We start from the raw sequence: 23,962 nt of genomic DNA on the forward strand, positions 1-23,962 counted from the left end.
GACGGGGCCTACGCCAAAGAGAGAGACATTACTTTTCTGTTTTATATTCATCAAATAAATGTCACCTTAAATTTCACTCCAGTCTGTGAGTCTACCTGATAGAACTAATCAATTGTGGCAAGTGACCAAGGTATAAGCGGGATAATCAACAGCTAGGTGTGCGTTAAACTATTTTAAATGGGTGGTTCTTCACCTCCCCTTCATGCATTTATAATGGTTTAACGCACACCTAGCCGTGGATTATCCTTTACTTTTTTCATAGTGTTTTTTTTCTTTTCACCCTTCTGTTAGGTAAGCACTGCTTACCTTGCTTATATGGATGTGCCGTCCATGCTACACATAATCCACTACTACTACTACTAAGATTGGACTGCACACACTGCAACTTCACTACAGGTCTATATCATTTAATTCCAGCCCATCACTCTTAATAATAAAGCAATGGGCCAGTTTGCTTAGATTAAAAGCTTCCCTCTCAATAGGGTCATAATAACAACAGCGGTCTGCCTCTACATGCAATTTCTATCTCACTCTCTGCTCGCATAATGATCTGTTCACTTTACTAGCACTTCATCTTCATGTCTAATTCTTCATATACTTTGTATCCACTGCAGCGAATGGCATTATTATTATTATTATTATTAAAATATTCATAAAAGCTCCATTATATTGCATAATGAGGCATTATACAATGCGTTCCACAATAATATGTCAGTTTTTTTCTTTTTCTAAAAATGGTATTCAGAGAGTGATAAGGCTAAAGTCATTAGCTGGTTATTTATAAATATTTTCTTTTTAAAGGGCTGTATTTGCTGTTTTACTTTTGAAATCCAAAACTTGAGTTGGTATATTTTTGCCTGTGCAAAACTTGCGGCCACAATGGTAAGGTGTTGGGGTGGTTCCCAGGGTGTCACAATTTGGTTGCCAAGGTGTTCTAAAAGGTTGCTGTGTTGTTGCTATGTGGTTGTTTTAGATGTATGGGTTGTTGCCAGGGTATTGTGTAGTTGCAAAGGTGTTCTGATTAGTTGCTATGTGGTTGCTAAGGAGACATCCACACTTGTATATTTACAGTGGCAAGAAAAAGTATGTGACCCCCTTGGAATTAGCTGTCGTTATTGATCTCATCTTCATTAAAGTCACAAGTATAGACAAACACAACATGCTTAAGCTAACAACACACAAACAATTATAGTCTTTCATGTCTTTATTGATCACTTCAATTTAAGGATTCACAGTGGTGTGGAAAAATTAAGTGAACCCTTGGATTTAATCACTGGTCGATCTTCCTTTGGCAGCAATGACCTAAACCAAGCGTTTCCGGTTGCTGCGGATTATACCAGCTCAACGTTTAGAAGAAATTTTGGATCATTCTTCCTTACAGAACTGCTTCAGCTCAGCCATAATCTTAGGATGTCTGGTTGCAGGGCGGGACTCAACTGGTGGTGGTGGGGTGGTGGAGGTTGTCGTTTTAGCACACTGAAACAGCAATGTGATTGTGAGCAGACTTATAAAGCAATGGCTTTCATATGATTGGCTGGGAATTGCCCAGCTAATGGTGTGATGATGTACAGCTGCTAGTCTTCCACAGCATCTCTACTGGGTTCAGGTCTGGGCCCTGACTGGACCACTCCAAAAGGTGGATTTCTTTTTTTTAATCCATTCTGTAGTGGATTTACGTCGATGTTTAGGGTCATTGTCCTGCTGCATCACCCAACTTCTTAACTTGACATTATCCTATAGGATATCTTGATAAACATGAGAATTAAATTTTACCCCAATGATGGTAAGCGGTCCAGGTCCCGAAGCAGCCCCAAATTATAATACTCCCTCCACTGTACTGCACCTTTGGGTTTTCATGTTGGTATGCGGTGCCCTTTTTATGCCATACGTAGTGCTGCATGTTCTTCCCAAATAACTCATCATCAAAACATTTTCCCAGTAGCATTGTGGAGTATCAAGGTTGTCTTTGGCAAATGTCAGGTGTGCAGAAATGTTTTTGTTGGAAAGCAGTGGCTTCCTTCGTGGTGTCCTGCCATGAACACCATGCCTGTTTAATGTTTTCCATATCGTAGACCCATGAACAGAGACTTAATGACTTAACTAGTTCCAATGCTTCCTTCAAGTCTTTAGCAGCCACTTTAGCAGTTAATTTTTTAACCTCATTTAACATTCTGCGGTGTGCCCTTTGGGTCATCTTGGTTGGACGGCCACTTCTGGGGAGAGTAGCCACAGTACTAAATCGTTTCTATTTATATACAATTTGTCTAAAAGTGGACAGGTGAATATCTAAGTCTTTGTTCATTTTTTTGGGTCAATGAATTTGACAAGGCTGATGCGAGTCATGCAGAAGCTCTTTATTATCAGCCTAACATTTTGTATTCCACTGAAGGGCTAAGCACGGCATAAAGGTGTCAAATTCATTGAGTTGTATGGAGTGGTGCGTCAGTGTGAGTTTTGGCCCCGGTGCTTAAAAAATGTCTACTTCAACCTTGTTGCTGCTGACCTTGCGAAGCAGAAGCCGATAAATAACAGACAATTCAGATGATCAAACAAAACAAGTAGACTGGATGTTACATAACTGTGACGTCAGCCCATTTCCACAGCTGTGACTGGCTGAAATCAGCATGAAGGGGCGGGGTACTGGGTGCCGTGAGGTCTTCTGACCCCTTGTACTTATTTTAAGCCAAAAACGCCTCCACAAATAAACTGCTCCCACAGAGAGGAGTAATTGGTATAGTATCTCCCAGCGATCGTATGAGATAATGTCTGCACTTTAATGCCAACACTCTGCAGGACGGGCCCATTTCCATGAGCCAGTGAGCCAAAGCGACACTCTCGCCTGCACTGCTGAAATGTTAATGACCTACAGTTTCAAAGTAATAAGAAAGATAGATGTTCCCTTTTTGGGTGGGTAAATGTTCGCTTTTGTTTTTGATCAGGGTGGATTTTAAAAAAGAAACGTGGATATTTTATAGAATTACTTTTTAGGACTATATTTGAGGTATTTGTGTAAATTAAAGGCCAAGGTTGTAAATTGAGTGTTTGAATACATTTAATCGTTAATATTATATGGATCTTTTCGTACAACAATTCTGGTGCTGCTGAGAGTTTTCAGATCCCCAATCAGTCATCATACTGATGATCCCTCAATAATCACTTCATGAGAAAAGCATTACACACTGATTTTTCAGTAGTAATGAACCTAACCTCGACCCAACCATTAGCTCCTCTCTTTTCCACAATCGTAACCTCCAAAAAAAATGTAACATGACAGAAACTCATAGGACATTAAACACAAACTGGTCTCCTAACAAGATTTATTTTGCATGCAAATACATGAAAATTACACCTTATTTTTAAATGTACTCTCCAAATCCAGTCCCAAGGAAATCCCAAGCAATACATTGATGCAACATATTATTCACATGGTGTACATAGATGGATTGTACACAATGAAATTAAGTTTAATTCATATAGTGCCTTCCCAGAGCTCAAGAACGCTTCACAATAAAGAAGAGAAACATAACAATAATATTAAGTGCACTGAGCTGCTTTCCTTTCTTTCTTTTTTACATTATTTTTGTCCTTTACAGATTGAGACTGATCTCATGAAAATTCTGCAACTGTGGTGTCATATCGTCATATCCTGCTGGAGATAGGAGGCAGGGGCGAGGAGCCTAACCCCCATGCGGGACGGGACTCAACTGGTGGTGGTGGGGTGGAGGAGGTTGCCGTGCTAGCACACTGAAACAGCAATGTGATTGTGAGCAGACTTATAAAGCAATGGCTTACATGTGATTGGCTGGGAATTACCCAGCTAATGGTGCGATGATGTACAGCTGCTAGTCTTCCCGCTAGAACTGCGCTGCGCTCACATTTATCGCAGCAGTTCCAAGGTGAAATGTCCAATGTTTGATACTAAAAATGAGTTAAATGTTCTCCCAATCAGATGAGATTTTTAGAGATTTTTAGTCCTTTACATTACAAGTTCAATGCTCGATCAGTTGAGCTACCTGTGTGGTATGGTAGGAGTGGTGGTGGCATCGTGGGCTAAAGCACATAACTGGTAATCAGAAGGTCACTGGTTCGATCCACACAGCCACCACCATTGTGTTGCTCCGGGGGGATTGTCCCTGTAATAAGTGCACTGTAAACGCTTTGGATAAAAGCATCTGCCAAATGCATAAATGTAAATGTAAAATGTAAATGTTATGCAAGTCAAGTGCTTTAGAAAAAGTGGTTACTCTAGATGTCATAAGATAGCATTGTGTTTGGAACAGGGTGAAATGTTTGTGTTTATCAACTGATAAATTGCGTGTTTACTCGTGATTTGTGAAAGTGATTTGAGCGTTCATATCATCAGGAAACTGTCGCAATATGTACAAGGAGACGTAAAGATGTAAAAATGTAAAAATAATTTTGTAAGTATAAAAACGAGATTCTATGACACCAGGTTGGACAGATAAAGTCAAAGTATATCAATAGTACATTATCATATGTGTGAAGTGAAAATTTGACAACATTTTTATAATGTAAAAACTATAATAAAACTAAATACAAGTAATTCATAGGACTCTAGTGATTTTTCAGAAGTAATATGAAAAAATATCATCCTTGTCCAGTAGGGGGTGATATGCACAAAGAATTGAATCACTAAACACAAGAAGAAGAAAGTGAAAGTGGAGATTTATTCGTAAAAAAGCATTTAAACATTGATCCGTTTCTCACCGACACTTGTCAGATCTCTTCTGAAGACTTTGAATTCCTTAAATGCTGCCTTTATGTGCTTTCTGAGCATCAAAGTATCGTTCACCATTCACGTGCATTCTTTGAACCAACAGAGCATAGATATTCTTCTAAAAATCTTTGTGTTCAGCAGAAGAAAAAACAAACATGCGGGATGGCATTAGGGTGAGTAAATGATGCGAGAATTTTCAATTTGGGGGAAATGATTCCTTTTAAGGAGATGCTAGACAGAATGCTAACCTTTATCGTCATTTACTTTCACTGCATGTTTGTTTCCCTCCACATTTTGAATGGGAATGGTGTCGGAGATGGTCAGTCTCTAACAGCAGTCTAACATCTTTTGGGTTCCACAGAGTACAGAATGTATCACAGGGTTGGAAGGACATGAGGGTGGGGAAATGAGGATATAATATGAATTAAAGGCTGAACTATCACTTTAAGGATGCTTCTCAGATTTGGACGAATCCGTCAGTTAGAAGAGAAGTTTGGAAACGTATTCTAGTAATTATTACAGTGAATAACGTGAACAGTGTCACACAGTTCCAAATGATATATAATGCTTAATTACACACTGAAGCAAGATCATGCTTTATTCATGCCTTCTGTCGTTCTTTCACAGCTTTTTACGTCCTGCGTGAATTTAGTTCAGTGACAGTACAGCAGATTCAAAAGAAATGAGATAATAAGTCTGTACACTAAGGTTAAATTGCACTTTATCTCTGTGTTTGGAAGCATGTTTTCCATAAGACATGTGACATTCGCTGTTTAATCTTTAATGCACACAGCAGCAGACATGATTTGAGTGATTCAGGGTGAACAGAAAAAGGATCACATATCAGTAGATAACAGAGCATGTCTGTAGTTCATCTTTAATGCAAACCGCATTTCTGTAATTGTAGCGTGCTGATGTGACATGCCGTGGTTTTTGGGATCAAGCGTGTATTTCATTAATAACTGAAGAGCATAGTCACTTACCTTTAGTCCATGTGAAAGGACTGGCAAGTGAAAAGAAACAAAGCATTTTATATGAAATGATTCAAACAACTTTCTTTATCAAAGGAAATTGACTCCTCAGAATATTTGTCTGGATGGGAAGTATTTATTTTCAGTTTTGGAGGCTCAGTAAGGGTTGCAACATGTAGTCCAGAGAGAATTTTGTGCTGTGAAGATAAAAATGGTTCACAGTAGGGGTTTAAGATGAGTCACATTCACAGAATCCTTTTTGAAAAATCACACTCCAATGGAACAAACTCTTTGCTCTTTATAACACAGCACAATGGTCTTCTCATGATACCTTATTTCAAAAGATAATCTAAAACATTTAAAAAGTTCATTACTAATTACTAATAATTGTTTTGTATGTACTGTAGGTTTATTCAGGAACAGGAACAAAAGACTGGCACACCCTAGACTGGCTGCTGCTCTAAACATACTGTGACAGGGCGAAGGGCGGGGCCGGGTTGTGATTTTACACACCCAGCCCCTTATCAGGCTAATCAAGCCTCTGAGAGGGATAAAGGCCGACTGCGGACGGTGGTGCGACAGAGAGAGAGAACGTTTACGGGCAGCTGTCTGTCCTATGTGTGTGTTTGTGTCTTTTGGTTATTAAAATATTATTTATATAAGGGTAGGGATACGCCGTAGGGGAGCTCTCGCCGCTACCATCCACCCCAACGGAGCAGCCGTGGCCATCTGCCGGGGGATGGAGGAGCCCGGCCACCTGGAAGCAGAGGAACAGTCGCCGACCGCGAGGGGAGAAGGAGCTCCTAACTGACCGCCTGGAGCAGTCAGGGCCGCTGTCAGGGGCGGAGGAGACCCCTACCGGCCGCTGGCGGGTCTGAGACCGCCAACTTCGAGAGGGGAGGGGCTCACTGCCGATCGCCTGGAGTGGGAGAACCGCTTCCAGGGGCAGGGGAGACCCCTTCTGTTTCCCGAGAACGCGCAGGGCGTTCCATCCGCTAGGCGCTGGTGGAATGTCTCCGTTCCGGCCGGGGAGGCGCGGCTGTCATCCGTTAGAGGGTAGAGGAGTGGACGAGGACCAAGCTACGGTGTATCTGAGAATCGGCGAATAAGTGTTTTTTCTTTTTCCTTTCACTCTCTCTCTCCTCTCTCTCCCACTGCCGCTCCGCATTGGCCTTTTCTCTCTCTTTTAAATTTGACAGTTTTTTTGTTGGGGGGTACTGCACTGTTACAGGGAGTACCCCCTCTATTTTTCATTATTGTTTCCCAACACCTGTACCCTCCCAGATTCAGGAAGGCGCGGATGGCCTGCCGAAAGACAGAGCATAAGGCACGCCCTCCCCCAGGGAAAGAGGTGGGGGGGGTGTACATCATGCCGGGGGCTCCCCGGCCTGAGAAAACGAAGGAGGAATGTGGCAGGGCGGAGGGCGCTGCCGGGTCGTGGTTTTACACACCCGGCCCCTTATTAGGCTAATCAAGCCTCCGAGAGGGACAAAGGCCAACTGCGAACAGTCGTAGAGAGAGAAGGTTTACGGGTAGCTGTTCGTCCTATGTTTTTGTCTTTTGGTTTATTTCTTCATTAAAATATTATTTATATTGTCAAGCTGGTTCTTGGCTCCTCCTTCCGCTTGTTCTCTTTACACATACGTTATTGGTAATGATTTTCAGTATACTTATGAGAAATATGTATTTAAATGCAGCTATGGAAATTAATTCTTTCACTGAACTGGAATTTAGTAATACAAGCAAAGACACATCAATGAGCCAAAACATTATGACCACTCACATGTGAAGCAAATAACATTGATCATCTCCTAACAAGGCCACATGCCAAGGTCTGGGTAGATTAGATGGTACGCGAACAGTCAGTTCTCGTTGTCAACGTGCTGAATGCAGGAGAAATGGGCAGGAGTAAAGACCTGAGTGACTTTGACAATGGCCAAATTGTAATGGCCAGACGATTGGGTCAGAGGATCTCTGAAAAGGTAAGGCTTGTGGGGACCAACCAACAGTGGTCTTAGGAAGAACAAACCAAAAACTGGCGACAGGGTGTTGGGCGCCCAAGGCTCATCGATGCGCAAGGGTCCCATCTGGTCCGAACCGACAGAAGGTCTACTGTGGCACAAGTCACATTAAATTTTAATAATGTTTATGTGAGGAATATGTCACAACACACAGTGCATCGCACCCTGCTGCGTATTGGGCTGTGTAGCCGCAGAGCCGCCAGAGTGCCCATGATGACCCGTGTCCACCGTGCATAAAATGAGTGTGTGAGCGTCAGAACTGGACCTTAGAGCAGTGGAAGAAGGCTGCCTGGTCCAATGAGTCCCGTTTTCTTTTACATCACATGGACCTCCGTTCACGTGTGCATTGTTTATCTGGGGAAGTGATGGCACCAGGATGCACTGTGTGAAGAAGACAGAGGGAGTATGATGCTCAGACCGGGTACACCCCTTCATGGCAAAGGTAATATCTAATGGCAGTGGCCTCTTTCAGCAGTATAATGCACCCTGCGACACTGCACACATTGTTCAGGAATGGTTTGAAGAGCATGATGAAACGTTCAAGGTGTTGCCCTAGCCTCCAAATTCCCCAGATCTCTATCACTATCTGAACACTATCGGGCAGCTATTTATCTATAAAAATACCGAAATCTCCAAAAAGGTTGGTCAAGATTAAGATCAAGGAACATATTTCAAATCAACAATAAAATCGGTCAACATTGGGATCGTAACTTCTGCTTCTTTATTTCAGTTTATGTTCCTGGCTTGATTAGCTAATGCGCATGCGCGTTATTGAGTTGATTGACAGGCGATGTCGATATCTAAAAGGTGATTGGCTCTTTTACCTGTAAGGCGGGACTTCCTTTCTACATCCGTTGACCATTGGGCATTCAAATTTCTCCCTTTAATTTTAATAGCAGTGGCCCATCTCTGCTAAATAGTCACTGCCCATGCTAATCGCTTAGCCTAGCAATGCCCTAGCAACCTGCCACAACACTCTGTACAACAAAGCCCTGGTAATCATGTAGAACATCCCAGCAACCACATAGCAACAGCCTGGCAACCATCCAGAACACCCTAGGAACTCCATAACAAGGGCCTTGCAACCCGCCAGTACACCCTAGAAACTGAATAGAAACGTCCTGGCAACCATCCTGAACACTCCAGCATCCACAAATCAATGCCTTGAAACACCCTTTTCTGCCAGCAACCAGCCAGAACACCCTAATAGCCACAAAGCAATGGCCTGGCAACCACCCAGAACACCCTAGCAACTGCATAGCAATGGCCTGACAACCCTCTCGAACACACTAGCAGCTGTATAGCAACAGTCTGGCAACCATCCAGAACACCATAGGAACCCAATAACAAGGGACTTGCAACCAACCAGCACACACTAGAATCTGCATACTAATGACCTGGTAACCACCCAGAACACCCTAATAGCCACATAGCAACAGCCTTGCAACCTCCCAGAGTACACCTGCAACTGCAGAGGAGCAGCCTGGCAACCATCTCAAACTCCCTAGCAGCTGCATAGCAACAGTCTGGCAACCATCCAGAACACCATAGGAACCCAATAACAAGGGCCTTGCAACCACCCAGCACACCCTAGCAACCACATAGTAATGACCTGGCAACCACCCAGAACACCCTAACAGCCACCCATCAATGCCTCCTAGCAACCACCCAGAACACTGTAATGGCCACATAGCAACAGCCTGGCAACCACCCAGAACACACCTGAAACTACGCAGTAACGGCCTGGCAACCATCCTGAACACCATATGAACCCAATAAGAAGGGCCTTGCAACCACCACGCACACCCTAGCAACTGCATAGTAACAGCCTGGCAACCACCCAGAACACCCTAGCATTGTTGCGAGTGCGCATGCACAAGTTCCACTCACTTTCTATATTTAAAAATGTAAAAATCTAGTTTGTGACTGGGATGGTTTGAGTCCCATAATGCTAATACAGATCTACTGCCTCTCTCTCTCTCTCTCTCTCTGATTTGACCTTATTTCCAAAAGGCTGCTTTAATGGTCCATCTGTGGAATAAACATGACTATTTCTCCTTCACCCCACCATTGCCTTGGACAAAAGTGACACACTAAAGAAATGCTAATCAAATTTAAATATTCCACCTCTCTCCCACCTGTTCATCATGTCCTTATCCCATTAGAAGATTTCTTTGGTAACATTTTGGCCATCCCATTCCAAAAAGAACTGTTCTGTTTTCTTCATTCCCCTGTTCAATTTCAGAGCAGAGGGATTATTCATGAGGGTGAGCAGTAACTGGGCACAGAAACGAAGCTCAGGCTTCGGAGAGGATTTCAATCACTGCAGATCCGTGACTCGGGCCATGACCTCACTGTTAGACCACTCTGCCTGGAATGAGGAATGGGGTATGTGTGAACTTTTTAAACAAATGCTTTTTGGAAATCTTTGGAGTTATAATCAAATTAGAATTATAGTGCTGAATTCTCAGTATTGCGCTGTCCAGGTGCTGAAACAAAACTTGAATTTTACAACATGCCAAAAAACACATTTTGAATAGGGTCATAGGGAGCAGAATAACCTTCACAATAGTCTTCTAACACTAATCTAGCCTAACAAATCCATCTAATTACACTAATCTACACCAACTAAAGGTCTATCGCAGGTCATAATTTCTCAATTTATAATCAATCAGCATTCAATTAGTTTGGGTAAACACTGGTTCATTTCTGAACACCTGGAAGGTTTTTTTATTAACCCTTTAAGCTCGCTGGAGGCCCGAGAGAATAAAAAAAGGGGCAATATTTTAATAAATTCAGTCTTGACCCACACAAAATAGGTATGATTGGAAATTTCTAAAGCATGCAGATATTATGACCAAAACTGAACAAGTGCCTTGAAATTTGCAGAGGTGGTGATTATTTTTCAAACGAGTCCACACACAAGATAATCAGATGCATAGATCATTAGATAATCCACATAAAGCACAATGCTACATGTGATCACCAGGAGATGGCGCCAAATACACGACACAGACTCAATGATGACTCAAATGACACTGAATGAAACTCATTCTGTAAATCTCATTACTAAAATCATGTCTCTATGCTGTGCAAACCTTTAGTCATTGTTGTGTTTGCATGTGTAATTAGTTCTTATGTACAATTTATGTTTTATTTGTTTGGAGAGTTTTTTGGACACATTGAGACGTTTTTGGACACTATGATAAATAATTTTGTAATGTTATAAATTTTGATTGCTTTTTCATATCAACACAAAGGTCTTCTCAGATACAGTTGACATGACTAGGAATGAAACAAAAGCAGTTTTTCAGAGCAACCTTATTTACCCCCAGAGATATATAACACCAAAGAAGAACAAATAAAATTGTGTGATTTTTCATTATTTTCTTAGGCTGAGAGTCTCCGGATGTGTCATAATATTTATCATTAAACATTTTGAAAAGACCCTCCTTGTTTTTGTTTTTTTATAAGCCTTTAAATTTGGGCATGCCTCTGAAACAGGAAATCTTTAAAAACAACTTCAGAGCTTATGCAAACTTAATATTATATATACAGTATATTTTACACTTGTAACCAAATATGGCATCTGCAAACAAATGATGCTAGATCTCTTTTTATATCTATTGTTTTAACCTAACAAATGTCTTTATGTGAAATGTTTTGAAGTGCCCAAATTGATTAAAATCACAAAATGTCACTTGGAACAGTTCAGTTTACAGGTGGATTTACTGCTGAAGTTTGAAGGTTGCAGAAGCTGTGAACGAGAAAGATTGAGGCATATGGTGCGCCCAGCATTTCAGTGTTTGTCCCTGCTGGTTTGAGCTCCGATCTGTGCCAAACCCAACTTTGAAGCTTTTTGATGCTGACCTAAATAATATCTTGAACTATAATCTAGATCATCTGAGCTACTTTTAAAGTTTGAAATCTGGAAGTGGTTTGATTGTGGAACTTATTTTATAGATTTGAGGAGTTTTAGAGCAACTTTGTGCAAAACTCATCTTGCTCTTCAACCTCTTCAACTATGCGGGCCCGCCGGCGGGTTCAAAAGGTGGCGCTATGACGTGAAAACAGTTTACGCTTCAAATGTTCAAGTCTCCGAATACATAATTCTTATGGGTTATGTGGTATCGTTTGAAAGCTTAGAATCTGAACTTTTCAAAGATATCATCACTTCTGCATTAATTTTACGTAATAACAAAATAGTGCCTGAAAAACTTTTCAGTGCAAACTAGTGTCATCTGGAGGTCATGTGGTAGAAGTCTTTCAAATATCACTTAAATAGACAAATAATTTATCAAATGAAAGCTCTCATTTTCAGGAAAGCAACTGTACAGATTATACTGTTGCCCAAATACCACAGATCAAAAGATTTTCAAAAGAATCCCAAAGTGAAATATGATTTCTGTAAGACATCAAATAGTAACGTCTCATTTATACGGTGATCACTGCTGCTGTAAGACCCAAATAGTTCAACACTTTATATCTGGTTTTACCTTAGACAGTTTTCTAAAAGAAAAAGAGCCATTTTTGTGTCTGTGAGCTAGCTTGTGTGAATAATCCAATTTTATAAATTAGATGTGCAAAACAAAATATGCGATGCATCAGGAAAAGCACACTAAACAAATCATCGAAAATGCATCTTACAGTCCTCTCAGTGGCCAATATATTCAATGAAACAATGGGGGTGGCGCATGAACTAAAAATTTGACCGAATGTCTATGGACAAGGACATCTGTGAGGGCTAAAATGCATTAGAGTGCCACCTACATTTCAGATCAGCATTTTGTAATGGAATGTGATTATTTTTCTAGTGCTTGCTGCAGAAAACTATTTGTAGGGTGATGGAGTGAACAGAACCAGAATTACATGCTTACAATTTAGGACAACAAAGTTTTTTAAGTGTGGAAATTTGAGTGTGAAAATTACTGCCCGGCAGCCCAAAATGCCCTAGAGTTGAAGAGGATAAGGTATGTTTCTGGTCTCAGGGGCCATTCACATCAAATCCATTTAGCATCTGTGCTGTTTTTTTCAAGTGCTTTTCTATATAAACATGGTACAAGATGGGAATCTTTGGCAGTTGCACCATGTCACACAGTGTTGTCAGTGTCTCTTGCATTAATGTCACGCTTTTAAGACGCCATGCTAAGATAAAAGAACTTAAAACTTTTTTAAAACACATCTCGAGACAGCTGTATTCTTTTCTATACAATACTCTGCATCTATCTTTTTTAATGCAAGAACATGTTTGGTCTGAACAGCCCCTTAAACCCCCCTCCCTTTCAGGAAACTATCAACTATGCATCCGAACCTTGCTCCTATTAACTCAGTGTCCAGTATCATAATTTAAAACTTAGGATTTGGGCTGTTTACACATGTTCCTGCCTTTCATTTGCTCTTTTGGTTTAGACAAGCATTTGATATGTGAGAAATAGGAACATTTATCTCTCTCTCTCTCTCTCTCTCTGGTGTGAGCAGCGGTCAAATGCGAGACCTTCTGCTCACCCCCTGAAGCTCTGACAATTACAGTGACAGCACAAACACGACCTCTGTTCCTGTCATCTAGGAACTAAACTGAATTTCCAAGAGTTCATTTCAAGAAAAGAAAAGAAAGAAAAGGTTGAGACATCAGACTGCCAAGTGCTGCTTAATAATGTGCCGTACCATTCACACATGTGTATGTGTGTGTGTGTGTTTGCTCTTGAGCATCTGGCCATGTTTGCATGTGTGTATGCGTTTGTTTACATGCGGTTGCTTCCTCATATAGAGGGTCCCTGGAAACACACTTCAAATATAAAACCCAGTCAAGTGCATAAGTACCCGCAGGCATGAAGTGCTCTCGCTAACGTAAGAGCAATCCACGCTAACCTTGTCCTAACATTCACTGCTAAACTATACCGTTAGATACTGTGCGTCCCAAGCAGTCGTTCGTCAGTTCAAACACGTACTTCTGTCCTTAATGCTAAGCTCAGGGACATTTGTCTCCTTGAGTTGAGACTCCTAATAGTTTAAGTGCTATAAATGCTATATGGAGAGAGCACAGTTAGCAAGAAGCAGTCATAAACAACTCCATTATTTCTGCTAAGCTGCTTTTCGGCACACCTGTAAATCAAAACAACTTTTGAGATTGATTGATGAGAAATTAGATATGAAATGAATGTGATTGTCTATTGACATAATAGTTATATCTATCTATCTATCTATCTATCTATCTATCTATCTATCTATCTATCTATCTATCTGTACCTTTTTCACTTAGGGGTGTACTCACTTTTGTTGCCAGCGGTTTAGACATTAATGGCTGTGTGTTGAGTTATTTTGAGGGGACAGCAAATTTACACTGTTGCTGACATAAGCTGTACACTCACTACTTTTCATTGTAGCAAAGTGTCATTTCTTCAGTGTTGTCATATGAAAAGATATAATCAAATATTTACAAAAATGTGAGGGGTGTACTCACTTTTGTGAGATACTGTATGTATATATGGTGGTATTTTTACCAGCTGAGAACAAACGAAGAGTTAATAAAATGGGTAAAGGAGTCAAAAGAGCACCACGAATTCCTCCGTTGAACACACAAACGAAGATATGCTACAAGGACGACTGACCCCAGTCCCGAACTGTAATGGGCAACATAGCTCCTATGATGAGAAGAACCAGGTATGCTTGAGGCCAGTATTAGGCAAATTACTTCCTTTTTTTGGCCCGTTTAAACGTCTTTGGTCCATGTTGCGTTCATATATCAATCGAACCGCAACAGAGTTAATTTAGAAGAGGACCGAGTCCCACTTTTCAGGTGGTGTCGGTCCGCTTGTTTGGTGCGCATCAAGGTTCGTGTGACAGCGTTCACACTTGTTCAAATGAACCGCACTAACAGAGCAATCGCACCAGAGTTTGTTTTAATCAAACCAAACCTGCCAAGTGTAAACACACCCTTAGATACTGTTGAGATATTGTCTGAGACACATATGAGATTATTGGGGGTCTTTTCTCAGGGCAAACATCTGAGAGTCTCTTGCTCTTTATCTAATAATCTTTTTGCTGTCTAGGAGAAACAATTGACATATAAAAGAGATCTTAATCTTTCATGCAGAATGTTGATAAGAGATGTTTGTGTTCATGTTGAAATCTTTGGTTTGTTAAGGCAGACTTGGTAAATTGAGCACAGTTTGAGACTTTATTGAGATCCGAGACACACTGAGATAACTGAGGTCTTTGTTGGAAGAAACATCTGAGAAGCAGTCTCAAATGCTCTTCATTTAATCTCATCGCTGCTTAGGAGAAACAACTGAGACATTAATGAGATCCAATTTGTCAAAATGATCACATCCATCACTTTAAGGTGCAGGATAGATGGAGACGCCATTCAGACTCGTCAAACATCTTAACATTCATCCAGTGGTTTGTGTCGAGAGTACGGTCGCTTCCTCCCGTTGCACCATCAGCGTTTGTCATGGAAACCAGTCTTCCTCATTCAGTGATGTGATGCGCCCTCGTGCACCGGCCGCTCGCCGTTTGTCATCAATCAGAGTAGACGAGCGCACACACTGTACCGGATTCTCTCCCCGAGCAGCACGCGCAACACAAGAGGATGTACCGTGTTAACGGAGGACACCGGCGGCGAGTGTTTTCGGGGGCCCTTCCGTGAGGAGGAACACACAAGGACGGAGCGGATATTCGCGGATGTTTGGTGAGTGAACCTCTCGCGACCGTGTGAATGAAATATAAGCGCGTGCACCGGGAATCGCTCTGTGTTGCTGTGAAACATGCATGTTAATTTCTGCTGCATCGGGTCTGACGCATTTTGCAGTCGTCTGTGTGCCAGGGGCCAAATGCTGAGGCATAAATCAGTGTCTGTTTGTTTCATCAGAAATGTGCTGTTGGGTTTCTAGATTTTTGGTTAAGTTATTTATTGATTTAGGAGGTTATTTGCAGAAATGCAATATTTGCTTGGACATGAGAATAACACAGGGATGTCTGTTCGTACATCTTTTGACAAAGTTGTTTAATGGAATAAATTCACAGACAGTTGGTGCACATTTTTAAACATGTTATATAACACACTTTTAATAAGATAAATGTAAAAATGTGGGGTATTCGTCTGAAACCCATCATACTGTAACTCTTAGGCTATAGTTACTGTAAGAGATGCTGATATGTTTGTTGTCATGGTATCAAAGAAGATTTAATGTAATTTTCACTTCTTACAGTAGAACACAATTGGATTTATTTGACAATTGGACATCTGACAGCTTTGTACATTCTCAGAATTTGTGTCAAATTTGCTCCTTTTTAATTCTATTAGTTAAAGTGCACATTTGTGATGCTTTTTAGCATATAGATATTTTATCAGACAAACACATTTAAAGTCACACATCATCTTAATCCATCTTGTGTCAAAGTTGTTTAAATCGCAACAATTAAAAGACCTTATTAATATTACATTTAGTGCAGGTTTTTGATTAGAATACTCCAATTATTGCGAAATATTTGTAAATATGCTAAATGTCTAATTGTAAGAATTCTCATATTTGTCTGCGGTCTGTCTGAAGCGCATCATCGATAACTTCAAGTAGTAAAATAAGCTGGTTGGGTAATGTTTGGTGTAAAAATAGTTCATATATTCACTCTTTATAGTTGTAATACACAAATTGCATCCATATCTTTCAAGAATGAAAATGAAACCTTCGACAGAGCTGTTTTTGGTTGTCACGTTTAATCCCAGTAATAAACTGACCATATAACTATCACAATAATAGTGCACATTTGTGATATATAGGCTGTAGGCATCATAGGCTATAGCTTAAATGTAAATATTTGATCAGTAAAATGCCTTAAACTTCACATATCTGCATGCAGTTTGTCAGAAATGCTTCACAATTCTCTTTTTCAGTTTGTTGTGTTGAGTTACTGTCAGAGATGCTGATATTTTTGTTGTCATGGTATCCAAAGTAAACGGTCAGTTCCTTTTAGAGAGATGTATTTGTGCCGAGGACCAAAACTGAAGCATCACTAATGCTCAGTCTATTTATTTCAATCCCAAATGCAATGCTGCCTTGTGTGCAGATTCAGTCAAGTTATATTTATTAGAGTTTATAGTATTGGGTATCTTTAATGCATACTTAAAAAGGTTACTTTCTGTAAAATATCTGACATGCTAAATGCACATATTCATCAACAACATTTAGAAAATCAGCATTATATTTGTATGTGGCTAACTACAGCGGTGACACAAATGTGTCCGAAGACAGAACGGTTTTGTTCGGTGTCTATTTTTAAATGTATTTGTCCAATTATAAAAATGAATTGACCAGTAAGATTTGGGTCATGTGTTTGGAGCCACTGCTGGCATGTTGGCGCATTCGGTGGTGCAAATGCACTGAAACGCTTCACATATACAGTATATCTGACACATCATAAATAACTCTTTAAATGTATTGTGTAAGTAGACACTGTAAGGTTTACTGATATGATTTGTTGTCATGGTATCAGACTTAACACATCCTTGTAACAGGGAAAGCAGACATTCGGTGAACAACATATCTCTTTGTCAAAATTCCGTCATTATTTACTCACCCTCACGCCATTTCAAACCCATATGCTGTTATTTTGAGTCTGATTTCTTTAAATTTGCAAGATGATGTTATTCGGTTCCTTACATGTATTGCGGCAGTTCAGAGGTGATATGCCCACTGTGTGGCGCTGAAAGCGAGTTAAATGTTCTCCCAAACAGGTCGAGGTTTTTAAGTTTAATACTCCATCGAGTTTTAAAATCAACAAAACCGACCTGCCTACCCTAAACCTTAAACCTAACCTTTAGTGTCATAAAATGCAAATGCGAGATGAAATGGTAAATGGTCTGCACTTATATAGCGCCTTTTTAACCTTAACGGTATTCAAAGCGCTTTACACTGTGACTCATTCACCCATTCACACACACATTCATACTCCAGTGGCAGCAGAGCTGCCATGCAAGGTGCTAGCCTGCCATTGGGAGCAACTTGGGGTTCAATGTCTTGCCCAAGGACACTTTGGCATGTGGAGTCGTGTGGGCCGGGATTTGAACCACCAACCCTGTGATTAGTGGCCGACCCGCTCTACCACCTGAGCCACAGCCGCCCAACTAATAAGCAGGTCCACAAGGTGGCATCACTTACATTTTAAGCCAATGCTGTCACGAAGAAGCGTTAGAAGAAGATGTAATCTCCGCTAAACTTCAGTAGATGAAGAACGAGGGAGTGAGGAGGTCTGGAAGGACCTGCATTAATAGAACTCGATTCTGAAGGAATATAAAAATATCTTTATGGGTCCTATGGGTTAAACTCACTGTCCTTTTCTGCATGTCACGGCACCGTTTTGTGGTCCGTTCTGTATAACGCAGCGGCTCATTTTAGCTTATCGCGGCCCATTCGGCCCGTTTCGCCGCCGACCCACCAGCCCGCTCGGTTCTCCCGATGGCCAGTCCACCCCTGATTGGCCCTAAAGTGCGTCGACCCACCGGGAATATGCCTGATGTGCCAGATTACCAGTCCAGCCCTGCATGCACCAACCGCCTGTGTTTGCGTGCACAGTTATATGGAGTATACTTTGACAGGCTCGCGTTCGACTGTATGCAGATGCTAAGCAGTCGTGTCAAATTGGAAGTCTACCCAGGTCTTTACGGCTCATGTCCTGTCCTTTACATTGCAAATGCAATGCTCTGTCAGTTAAACTACCATGCAATTTAATCACACTCGAACAAGCTTGTAAATGTATCGCATTACAATTCATGCACTATATAGTTAACATATCATTGTGTGTGGAACAGGGCGAAAAGTATGTGTACGAGTACGTGATAATCTTTACTCTTCATTTGTTTGAAAGTCAATAAAAGTTATTGTTGTTGTAGCGCCTCTAGTGGTCATTTCACCACGAATCTGCCGCGTTGTACGCATAACCAGCCACGTAAAAATCGTTTTGCAATGATTGAAGTATTGTACTTCAATTGAAGTAAGTACAAATACTGCATTCCACATGCAGTATTTGAATATGGCGTGTTCATGTCCTGGCACGGTGCGCCATTTTTTCATCTTAACAAAGAAGCAAAATAGCACCTAATTTTCATCTTTTCCTCACAAAAAACAGAACCATATCAAACCTATATATTACTTCTGTCTTAAAGCTTGAAAGACACGGCTGATGGATTCTCTTCTGTCACTAAACTGTAAGCAAAAACTAGTGAGCCATCGATCCCAGCGCTGCCTGATTTAACACATATTTAGTGCTGTTTTACCCCCAGATGTTTTGTCCCTCTTTGGCGGGGTTCCAGCTGGCATGCACGAATGTGATTGGTTCTCTCTGCAGGTATCTGACGGGGTGAAGAGCCCTGGTGTGTGTTTCTGTATCATGGCCCCCTCTGTTCTATCAGTCCGACAGGACCTTCTGTAATTAAAAGCCTGTTGTGACGATGGGGGGGGGGGGTTTGATTTATTGTGCTTTTGGGCATTGTGGCAAATCATATGAGTGCAGGGGGGCATAGCTCAGTGCAATGGTGAATAAATCAGCATTTAAAAACAAACATTAACATTCGTCTCAATTAGAATAACCCCGGTGGGTCATTTGCACAGTTTTAGATGAAGGTGGCCACAGATGTGAGGTAATGCAGCTGCAGGCAGACGACTCTATGCCACAAAAGGAAGGCGCTTTTATTGAAACACTTTATACGTGTGATGTGGGATTCATCCTGTGGCTTTTAAATGTACTGTATGACTCGAACCATGCAATGCATTCAAAAGAGCAGCACAGTTTAAACATTTTAATTGTCTTTTAGTTTGAAAAAAATCATACGGTTTAAGTCACAACGACATCAGAAGTGTCATTTTTGGTTGAACTATGCCTTTAAAAGAATATTCCAGGTTTAGTACATATTAGGCTCAATCGACAGCTTTTGTGGCATAATGTTGATTACCACATAAATAATTATGACTCATCCTTTGTTTAGTAAAAAAGCAACAAATGTTGTTACTGAAAGGCACTTGCAAAAGAAGTAAACATTAAAATTAACGTGTTAACATGTGTGATTAACATGAATCCGCTTGGAGCCGCGGCCGTCCGCCAGGGGATGGAGGAGACGCTGCCAGCCGCCGGGAGCTGTAGGAAACCCTGCCATCCGCCAAGAAGCGGAAATGCAATTACCGTCCGCCAAGGGTTGGAGGACTCGCTGCCTTCCGCCAGGGGTGGAGCGGCTGTTGTCTGCCAGAGGGCAGAGGAGTGGCTCAGGACGGCATGTCCGGGGATCGGCGAGAAATTTCTCTCTCTGTCTCTCCCCCTCAATCTTTCCCTCTCTCCTCTCCCTCCCCTCATCTCTCCCAGGGGACCAGAGAGGCGGGGAAGATCTGCCGGCAGAATGACGGCCGGAAGGGCAACACCTCCCCTCCAGGAAGGGAGGGAGGGGAGGCGAGTACATCAAGCCAGAGGTTTCCCCAGCCTGAATCGGGCGGTGGATGAGTGTGACGAGGAGGAGGGCGTGGCCAGGCCGTGAGGATGCACGTCCTAATCAGCCAGGAGGGGGATAAAGATGAGCCAGAGGCGCCATGTGGCCGCAACACTTTACCTAGGATTGGAAATATTCACTCAATTAGCAATTTATTAGCAACAGCTGTACACCTGTATACATTCATGTGATTATCTAATCAGCCAATTGTGTGACAGCAGTACAATGCATAAAACAATGCAGATACTGGTGAGGAGCTTCAGTTAATGTTCACATCAACCATCAGAATGGGGAAAATGTTTTTGATCTCAGTTATTTGGACTGTGGCATGATTGTTGGTGCCAGACGGGCTGGTTTGAGTATTTGTGTATCTCCTGGGATTTTCATGCACAACAGTCTCTAGAATTTACTCAGAATGGTGCCAAAAACAAAAAACATCCAGTGAGCAGCAGTTCTGTGGACAGAAATACTTTGTTGATGAGAGAGGTCAACAGAGAATGGCCAGACTGGTTTGAGCTGACAGAAAGGCTACGGTAACTCAGATAACCACTCTGTACAATTATAGTGAGCAGAATAGCATCTCAGTATGCACAACAGGTCAAACCTTGAGGCGGATGGGCTACAACAGCAGAAGAATGCCACGTCGGGCACTTTATTAGGACCATAGTGTTCCTTATAAAGTGCTCAGGGTGTGTATATACATAAAGGAAAAACTAATCTTAGATTTTATGTAATGGACCAAAATCAATGCAATAGATGCATAGCAAGACAGTGGGGAGGGAAGCCTTCCTAAATGCACAACTCTGTGTGTGTGTGTGTGTGTGTGTGTGTGTGTGTGTGTGTGTGTGTGTGTGTGTGTGTGTGTGTGTGTGTGTGGAATGTGTCATCCTTTTCACTGGTGTGGCGTTTGTTTTGACACATCCGAGACAACCGAGAAACACTCGAGGTGAATTCATTAAACACTTGTGCCACTTTTCCCTAACACTCCCCCTGTCTTTCATTGGTCAGCAAACATAGAAGTATTAATTTTCTCTCCATTAAGACAAGAGAAGGCCTTGTGACATCATAACTGAAATGTTTACATTATCAATGGCCACATCATTTCGTTTTACCACTGTCAGTGGACCCAAGAGGAACACGGCTGTAAAAAGGCTTCATGACGAGTCTGGTGGACCTTACTCACTTTGATTAAGAGATGTAATAAATTCACTTATATGTGTCACGAGTGATTGGTTATTTACTTCAGAGAAATGGGGCGTGAAATGGTGGAGTATCGGATGCTGATTTGTGTAGGGAGTGGGGGATTGTTAGATTGAGTTTGTTGCTACTGGCCGTGTGTTTGCAAGTGTGACTGATGTGTGTGTCTGTCCGATCATGTGATTTTGAATCAGTAGATATTAGAGGTGGGGGAAAAACAACAATGTTTCAAAGTGTTGTGAAAATGTACCTCACAATATAATCTACCAATATTCCAATACCTATAATCTATATTTTTAGTTATATTTTCCACATAAATATTTTTGTGAAAAAAGACCTTGACCTACACTCAGACGAAGTGTTTAAGACGAAGCATGCAGTGACATTACGTCAATTAACACAAATTTATTTAATTTCTTCGAAAATACAAATACAAGTCTATGACTGATTTGTGAGGATGTTCGTACAGATTCTTCAAGCAACTAGACTCTTTTGTGTAACATTAAACACAAAAAGTGCACGATATTCCCTCTCAAGTTTTTTTTTTATCAAGGTTTTTTTTTTATTACCGATTTGTACATGCTCTATTATTTCAGGCACAACTATGTTAGCTACATTACCATGCTATTTGATGCTTAGCATAGTAGAAATGACTCCTACTTTATTAAAGTATAAATATTATTTCAGGCATAACTATGTTATTTACATTAGCATGCTATTTGATGCTTAGCATAGTAGAAATGACTCCTACTTTATTAAAATATAAATATTATTTCAGGCACAACTATGTTAGCTACATTAGCATGCTATTTGATGCTTAGCATAGTAGAAATGACTCCTACTTTATTAATGTATAAATATTATTTCAGGCATAACTATGATAGCTACATTAGCATGCTATTTGATGCTTAGCATAGTAGAAATGACTCCTACTTTAAAATATAGATATTATTTCAGGCATAACTATGTTAGTTACATTAGCATGCTATTTGATGCTTAGCATAGTAGAAACGACTCATATTTTATTAAAGTATAAATATTATTTCAGGCATAACTATGTTAGCTACATTAGCATGCTATTTGATGCTTAGTGTAAAGGGTACAACAGACTTGTAAACAGAAATGTAATCTTAATTTAAAGAATATACAATTTCAGGAATAAATTAGCAACATTAACATGCTATATTATGTTTAGCATTAATGGTAGAACAGACTTGTACTTTATTATAGTAAAAATATAATTTCTTAGGGACCACCAGGACTACCATCGACCTGAGTTTGGGGCCAATTCGACCTCGTTCGGCCCAGTTGTGCATCAATGTGTGTGTTGGACCCCTTTTCATGTGTTCAGTATGTACCATATAAATCTGGGGAACATAGGACCCTGGGAACATGGATTCGCTCCCATAAAGAGCACATAAAACATGACTGAAACTATTTTTTGTCCTTGAGGATGTAATTTTAGATTCTTTGATGCTGCAGGGCTTTTTTTTTTTCTGAAACTGACAGTTATATTTCCCATGAAAACAAACACTAATACACTAAAGCAGTCAAAGATCTGGCGGAGAAAACAGGTCTCTGTTCTTTACAAAATCTGACATGAGTGTTTATTTACAGACTAGATGTGTTGGAAATACTTTCACATTAACTTCAGTGATATATAGACTTATTTCATGGCTAAAACTTGATTCCGATTGATCAATTGTGGCATTTTGTGGTCAGATATTTTTGTTCTATGGCTAGTGGACCAGAAAACCAGCTAAGACCAGCAAACAACCCCAGGCTGGTTTAAGATGTCTCTTCAGCAGGGTCATCACCAGCAGAGCAACTCTCATTGAGATAAAAGGGAATGCTAATGAATAACTCTGTCTAGGTATGTAGATCTTCTTGGCTTTGATCTGATGTCAGTTCTCTAAAGTTGTCCGTTATATTCCTGGAAGGTTTAATCTCGGTGAACACTGCCCTTTGTAAAGCTCTGACGCTTCAGGACATTTTCTGTCAGCTGTGATGTCTTTCTCTCTTGTTCTCTGGAGAAAACTGTCCTTTTCTAAAAAAAAAGCCATCACTCTTTAGCTCAAGAACACCGGTCTTTTTTGCCGCACAAGAGCTCTAAACCATCGTACAGTGACAGCACTTCATTTACTATAATTTTCACACAACACCTGATGTTCTTCTCTGAGCAGCTGGTGTTAAATCTGGCGACGATTAGCAGCATCTCCATTCATAGAGCCACAGTCCCAGTGACATTCTGCAGATTAAATGCTAAAGTATACTTTGATTTTCCACGTGCTGTTTTCTCAGTGTGCTTAAAAGACCTATAGGATGCTCCCTTGCTCCATAATTAGTGAATGACTTAACCCCCAGTGTGCTGTCTGTCTGCACTGGTCTCAGAACAGTTCGAAATGAACCTTAGTTTCATCCTAACTCCGTATAAAACCTCTGAAAGCCGCATTTGACAGTTGTTAGATGAACCTATTGATTCTCAATGTGATAATGCAGTAAATATAGTATTTCTAAGGAATAAATGTGCTAAAGTATACATTAGTGTGCATTGTGTTTATCA

General features: G+C 40.8%; 1 protein-coding gene across 1 annotated transcript in view; it reads left to right on the forward strand.

Moving 5' to 3' along the window:
• Positions 1 to 15,349: 15,349 nt before the first annotated feature.
• dlgap4a (discs, large (Drosophila) homolog-associated protein 4a) overlaps positions 15,350 to 23,962 on the forward strand; it is a 178,017-nt gene continuing 169,404 nt past the window's right edge. Inside the window, exon 1 of the mRNA XM_052091675.1 lies at positions 15,350 to 15,420. The gene's annotated coding sequence lies outside the window, so the exon portion shown is untranslated. The remainder of the gene's footprint in view (positions 15,421 to 23,962) is intronic.

The sequence above is a fragment of the Xyrauchen texanus genome, chromosome 25, assembly GCF_025860055.1.
Source record: "Xyrauchen texanus isolate HMW12.3.18 chromosome 25, RBS_HiC_50CHRs, whole genome shotgun sequence".
Taxonomy (NCBI): Eukaryota; Metazoa; Chordata; class Actinopteri; order Cypriniformes; family Catostomidae; genus Xyrauchen; species Xyrauchen texanus.